Below are 6,000 nucleotides of genomic sequence, written 5' to 3'. Positions count from 1 at the left end.
TTCATAAATTCATGTAATATTTTAATTACATAACCCCCCTGACCCCAGAGATTATATCTGTGAACTGTAAGGGAATAGAAATCACAGATGACGGAGTAAAGCCCTTCTAGTCAGTAATGTTTATTGGATAAAAAAACATCGTAACTAAGTTTGTAACGTGGTGGTATTACTTGTGTCAGCAAAGAAAGTGATGCTGCTGGGATTTATTTTCATTATGGGGACTGAGATAGATGTATCTATCAATATTTTGGTGATAGCTGAAACTATTTGAAAACCATGGCTTCAAAGAAGCTAAGAGAAGTGATAACATAAAGGAAAGACACTTCTAGAAAAAGAGGCTAGATCCTGGAATACACACATGCACACACAATCTGAAAAAAAAAAAATCATTTTTGCTATACTGCACTGTCAAAGAATGACCCAGATTGACCTAAGAGGTCTCGTACAGTGTATTTAATATTTCCCTTTTATTCTTTAATAAGCAGACAGGTTGAAAGGTTCCTTTTTATTTTATTTTATTTTTTTTAACTTCCTTCTCTTTTTCTTTTCAGAAAAGAAAAAGTACAGAATCATTCTGCTTCAGTTCAAAAGTTACTCCTAACTTTATCTTATTTAATCATGACTGAAAGTAACCAAAGGCTTCCATTCTGTTTGCTCATTGAAAAAAAAAAAAAAGTCATATATTCAATATTTTTTTGAAATTCTAGATGATTTTCTGATTTACTTCAGAAAAAAAACATGTCAATCATTTAGACTTAGACTTATGGTAGAAAATTACAAATTTGGAATTCAATGGGGATACATTTAAATTAATTTACTACTTTGATAACATCTTAATTAGGAATAGTTCTTACCTTTGGGACTGTCTTGTCAGAGCAAGTCATGATGAGCTTTTCCCTTTCTTCCTGTTTCCCCCACATCTTTTAACCACATTTTCAAAATCACCAAAAGAATTACTGAATAACATTGTTCTTGAATGTGAAAGAAATCCATTCAGATTTGGTTGGCAGGACAAGCATCCTACCAAAAAGGCTGTTTAATATTTTAAGTACCAGTCACTGACTTTTTTTTGTGAGTAGCATTTGGAGTTCTTGGCTTTGCCTTAATTTTGAAACTTCGCAATTTTTCCAAAGATTGAATAGCTGTTTTCTGTCCAACCCTAAACAATGAGCTTCATTAATTCAAGCAGATGAAATCTCTGATGCTGGTGTGCTAATGGCATCCCTTATTACTGAAACATAATTCAAAAAGTTGAACCTCAACAAGAAGCTATTTGAGATGTTAGCACTACCTATAAAAGGACAGGATTTTTATGGATTAGAAATGATACTTGTTTGTGAGTAGTACATGCTAGACCATTAACAGCTTTGTTATCAATGTCATGAAATATTGAAAAAAAAAAGCAAAAAAAAGAACAAAACTGGAAGATACATAGAGGTGAGTTATACCTGTAAGCCAAACTTTTTTTCAGACATGTTTAAAGGTATTCAGGGGAACATATGTTTAAAAATATAACAAAAAATCAAACAAAACCTGACAAATCCTGAAAATTTTATCACCAAAGGAGAAATGTATGTGAAATATTCTAAATGCAGTAGAACTAATCTAAGTAGATCCACTAGAAATAATCTGTATAGATCTTAATGATTTTATCACCTTTTATACTTCCTTAAAATTGTTTGTATTGTTTAACATTCTGCTTTATCACTCTTATTACATAAACTGAAAATAATAAAAAAATAAAAATACACAAATTAGTTGTTTCAGTAACCTACACAACCAGATTCTTTGATATCTAGTCCTCTACTTCAGTGAAAGCAATCATGCGGTGTTTCCCTAGAGAATCAAAGCATTAGGAAATAAATACTTTTGAAGTACTTATGTTCCCTGTAGTAAAGTTATCGTACCTGGTTTCCCCATAAGCAGCACCTTCTGCATCTTATTTCAAGGAATTCAACAAACTATGCTGTTTGAACAGCAAATATTAAGATGCCAGTTCATCCCATCTGTGTTTCAAATGATCTGAATTTGAAGTGATGATCACATCATTTTTATCGTAGCAATCTTAATAATCACTGAACTTTAGATCTGAGCTAAAATTATTTGAAGCGTGAGCACTCCTTAGTGTTCATAGCCTTATCCTGTCGAGCTGCCCTTCTCCACACATATGGATTCACACTGCATACTAGAGATATACTTTTGTCATATCTATCACAGTATTGCTTCCACTTCTGTTTTGAGTTGTATATTTCTGCGTTGTGTGAAACAAGTGTTATGTTTTCTATACCCTCGAGTGATTCATATTTTTGTCAAATCAAGAAAACATTACAGATGGAGATGTAGAGGATAACTGTAGTAGTTTTTCAATTTTTTTTTCCCCAGTTTGATGCTAGCTCATGGGTGTGACAATTTGGGTGATGCTGGTGTCATCCCCTGCTAGCTTTCTTCTCTCCACGCATTTTTTTTTTTACTATAAAAATCTACTGTTGGATTGCTCTGTTATATGTAAACCTAAAACTTTTTAGCTTGATTTTTACTATAGTTGGTATTCAAGGTCCCCACTGGTCGGTAAACGTGATTCCTAGAAACAGCAAGGGATAGCCCTTCCTTCTTTGGCTGTTCCCTGACTAAAATTTCCTACCCCTAAACGTAGGGTAAGTTTAATGCATCAGGTTTTTTTTTCTCAATCTTTGGATAGACCATAAAAGCTATTGTATTTAAAGGTATATGTGCTATTCCCCAGCATTCTCTTGGGGGAAGGGGTGAGACAAAGAAACCCATAAGAGGTTATTTTTGTACACTTATAGCTGCAGCCACACATTAGTCCCTGGTGCTACTCCATTTGTCTAGGACACAGTCTGAAGAAAGTAGGTCAGAGCACATGAACTTCTACGTGCCTGCCAGAGAAGGCTCTGTAGGTAGAGCAAGATACTGGAAAAAGACTGTGGGGACAGCAGGAGCCCCACAGTTTTTGTGTGCAGGACCACCTTGATGGGTCCTGTTTGACTAGCTGGCAGCTGTATTCCAGCAGCAACCCATTACTTTCTGACCACATCCCAGTTTCAAAGGGGATGGAGATCGTTCCTTGCAAACTGATCACTTGTGACTTATTCTAGCCAGTGACCGGTTAATGTAGGCTAACTCATCTTTATGGTAAAGATTTGCAGGCCCATTAGGCATTGTCTCTAATTGGTAGCTGCATGGACACCTCAGAGATTGCTGATGGTTCATCTTTACTTCTCAGCCTATAAGGAAACTGCAAATAAATCTGCTTTCTGCTCTAGGTAGACTCCTAATCCAGTGCCCTTTCTGATTTCAATACTTACCAGGGTGTATTTAAACCTGGTGATGTAACCTCTGCCTAGAAACCTAATTTAAGGTCTACGCCCATGTCAGATTAGGGCTTTAATTTAGTTGGGTGACTCATTCTGACGGGCTTCCTGGGCTTTATTTGATAGCCAGAGAGAAAAATCTGTAATCCATTTGTTCAATGGGTTCTGCAAGAGCCAACTGTAACCCTAGCTCTGAAACCATACAATTAGATCTAAGCTAGCACTTTGATCCTACCTTTGTTCTAAAGTGGCCAGTGCTTCATTCTGAAACAAGACAAATCCGAGCCCACCAAAACTTTCTAAGTTCCTTCTGTTTAGCCATACTGGTAGCTCACAGATAACAACTTTCTTTCTGCTGTCACAGACTTCTGTAGGCACCAGGCTGACATTGATTTGCCAATTATGACTGGTATATCAAGGACCTGGGACACGCTGAGAACGCTCTCTCTCAGACGTTGATAACAACCTGCTTCTCTACTGATTAAGGCTCATTGGCATAGTGTAGGACTAGATGTTCTGGAGTAGGCTCATTATACTTGTCCTTCCAGTATGAGCAGAAGGGCTCATGCATTCTCAAACCAGCAGGTTTCTTCATTAGATAACAGCTGTTACAGTATTCTTCACCTGTTTCAAACCAGTTTTGCACACCTTTCGTGTCCTCCATATCCAATGTTTAAGGTATTTTCTTTAGAATTCAAAAACCTAGTATACCCTGAGCAACTGCTGTGTGTCATATACCAGCTCAGCTACTAGGACTTACTGAGATGTGCACAAAACTGAGCAAGGAGCAGACAACGCTCAGATGTTAATGACAGAATAAATTAAAATAATGTCCAAATACTTCTCAAGAGAAGAAAAAAAAGGACATGGAAAATTGCAGACATGGTAGCTTCCTGACAGTTTAAATAATGAAAAAGGTTGAGATTCATCAAGGAAACTGCAGATTGAAATATAACAAATCTGTGTCAGCTTGATTTAGTGAGGATGATAGGTCTTTTGAACCTGTTGCCCCTCTGGACAAAAGCCTGTTCGATAGCATTTGTTCCATGCTATTTATTATTTTTACAGGTGATCTAACAAATGGTATAGACTTTGTATGGTAAAATTTTCAGCCTGTCTGCCTTTTGGTGCAAGATTAACTGTGCAATAAATATTTGCTATTACTAACCAATAAATACTGTGACATAAACTAAATAATTGGGATTACACTGGTGATCATTTAAAAATTCTAGTCAGCCAGTTCAAATAACAGTTTGGCTTTGTTCTGATTTCTGTTTGAAAAGGAGGTACTGAACAAAATGAGTCTGCGTAAGAATTGCTTCTCGAGTTCTGTTGGCCAAATTGGCAGTAGCCTTGCAGTGGACCGTGCTAGATCACTTGCCATCAGCTCCTTATGGCCGCCATTTCACAGTGTTTGTGGAGTCATTAACAGTCCCCAAGTCAGAAGTTTAACCAGGAATAAAGTGCAGACAGGTAAGGAAATATATAGAGAAATATAAGTTGGAAGAGTAGAAAGGACCTAGGTGACAATCCTGTCTGCTCTGCAGTAATGAATTGCCCATTGCATATTTTAAAGTTGCAGTGCTAGAAAAGTATGCATACAATTTACATACTTTGCAAAACACCAGCTGGATTTGGTGCATGTGGAGCTACTTGGCTTGTGGCGATTCTCTGTCTAAAGTTCTCAGACAAAATTTTCATTACTGTCTGAAAGTCCCATAGTGAATTGCACTGTTAAACACTGGACTGAACTGAAAGTTGGCTTTAAAAGGACCAGAGCTGAGCCCAAAACAAATCTAAAATGTTGTTTGAAACTTACCTAAATTTGTAATTTTGTAATGTAGAAAGCCATTTGAATGTTAATCATTAATCAAATGTCAAACAAATAGTTGTGTTTTAAAAATAATTGCGTAAAGCCTTTTTTTTCCCCCTTCCCTTCATTTAATTTTGCCACACCTGTAAGAGCTATGCTGTTACTGACAAAGCTTGTATTTCCACTTTATTGTTATGCTTGTTGCTAGACTGGTGAACCCAGATTGTACGATGGAGACATGTTATTATAATCCAATAAGCAATAGATCTTCCTACTGAAAACCTATACATAGGCCAGCAGTTTCTACATTAAGTTCCAGCAAAAGTAGTATGACAATATGTACAGCCATCAAAAGCAATGACAAATTTCTGTTGACTGCTTAAGTGTATACAATCATGTTAACTAAGTTTGATCTCGGTAACATCTGCTTTCTGTAGCTGTGATTTCTCCATTCACATATATCGAAGGTTTCTGAGCTGTTTTTCTTTCTGATGCAGTTTCTATGAAATGTAACTTTTCAGTTACATCCTATGGTCCCTAAGAGATGTGCACATTTTCTCCCTCTAATAAGGAGTGGAGTGTTTTGAAGCAAAAGGAAAAAATGCATGCTTTGTAGTTCCAAACTTGACACCAGTCCTGACACTGATTAGCAAGATGCTGCCAGTTATGTGATCAGCAGCATCTTGTGTCTGCGTGGGCAGTAACATCTTCTGTCACTGAGTTCTGAACTCGCCTTTCACATCTTCCTCTGAGCAGAGTTTAGACACACCTACTGCTTCTAATCAGGTCTCAGCACCTTGCTGATACCTTTGCTGAAAAAACCTTGTTTTACCGAGGTTTGTAAGGGACAGTCTG

Source organism: Anser anser (assembly GCF_964211835.1).
Source record: "Anser anser genome assembly, chromosome: 6".
Taxonomy (NCBI): Eukaryota; Metazoa; Chordata; class Aves; order Anseriformes; family Anatidae; genus Anser; species Anser anser.
This window is presented reverse-complemented; position numbering follows the sequence as displayed.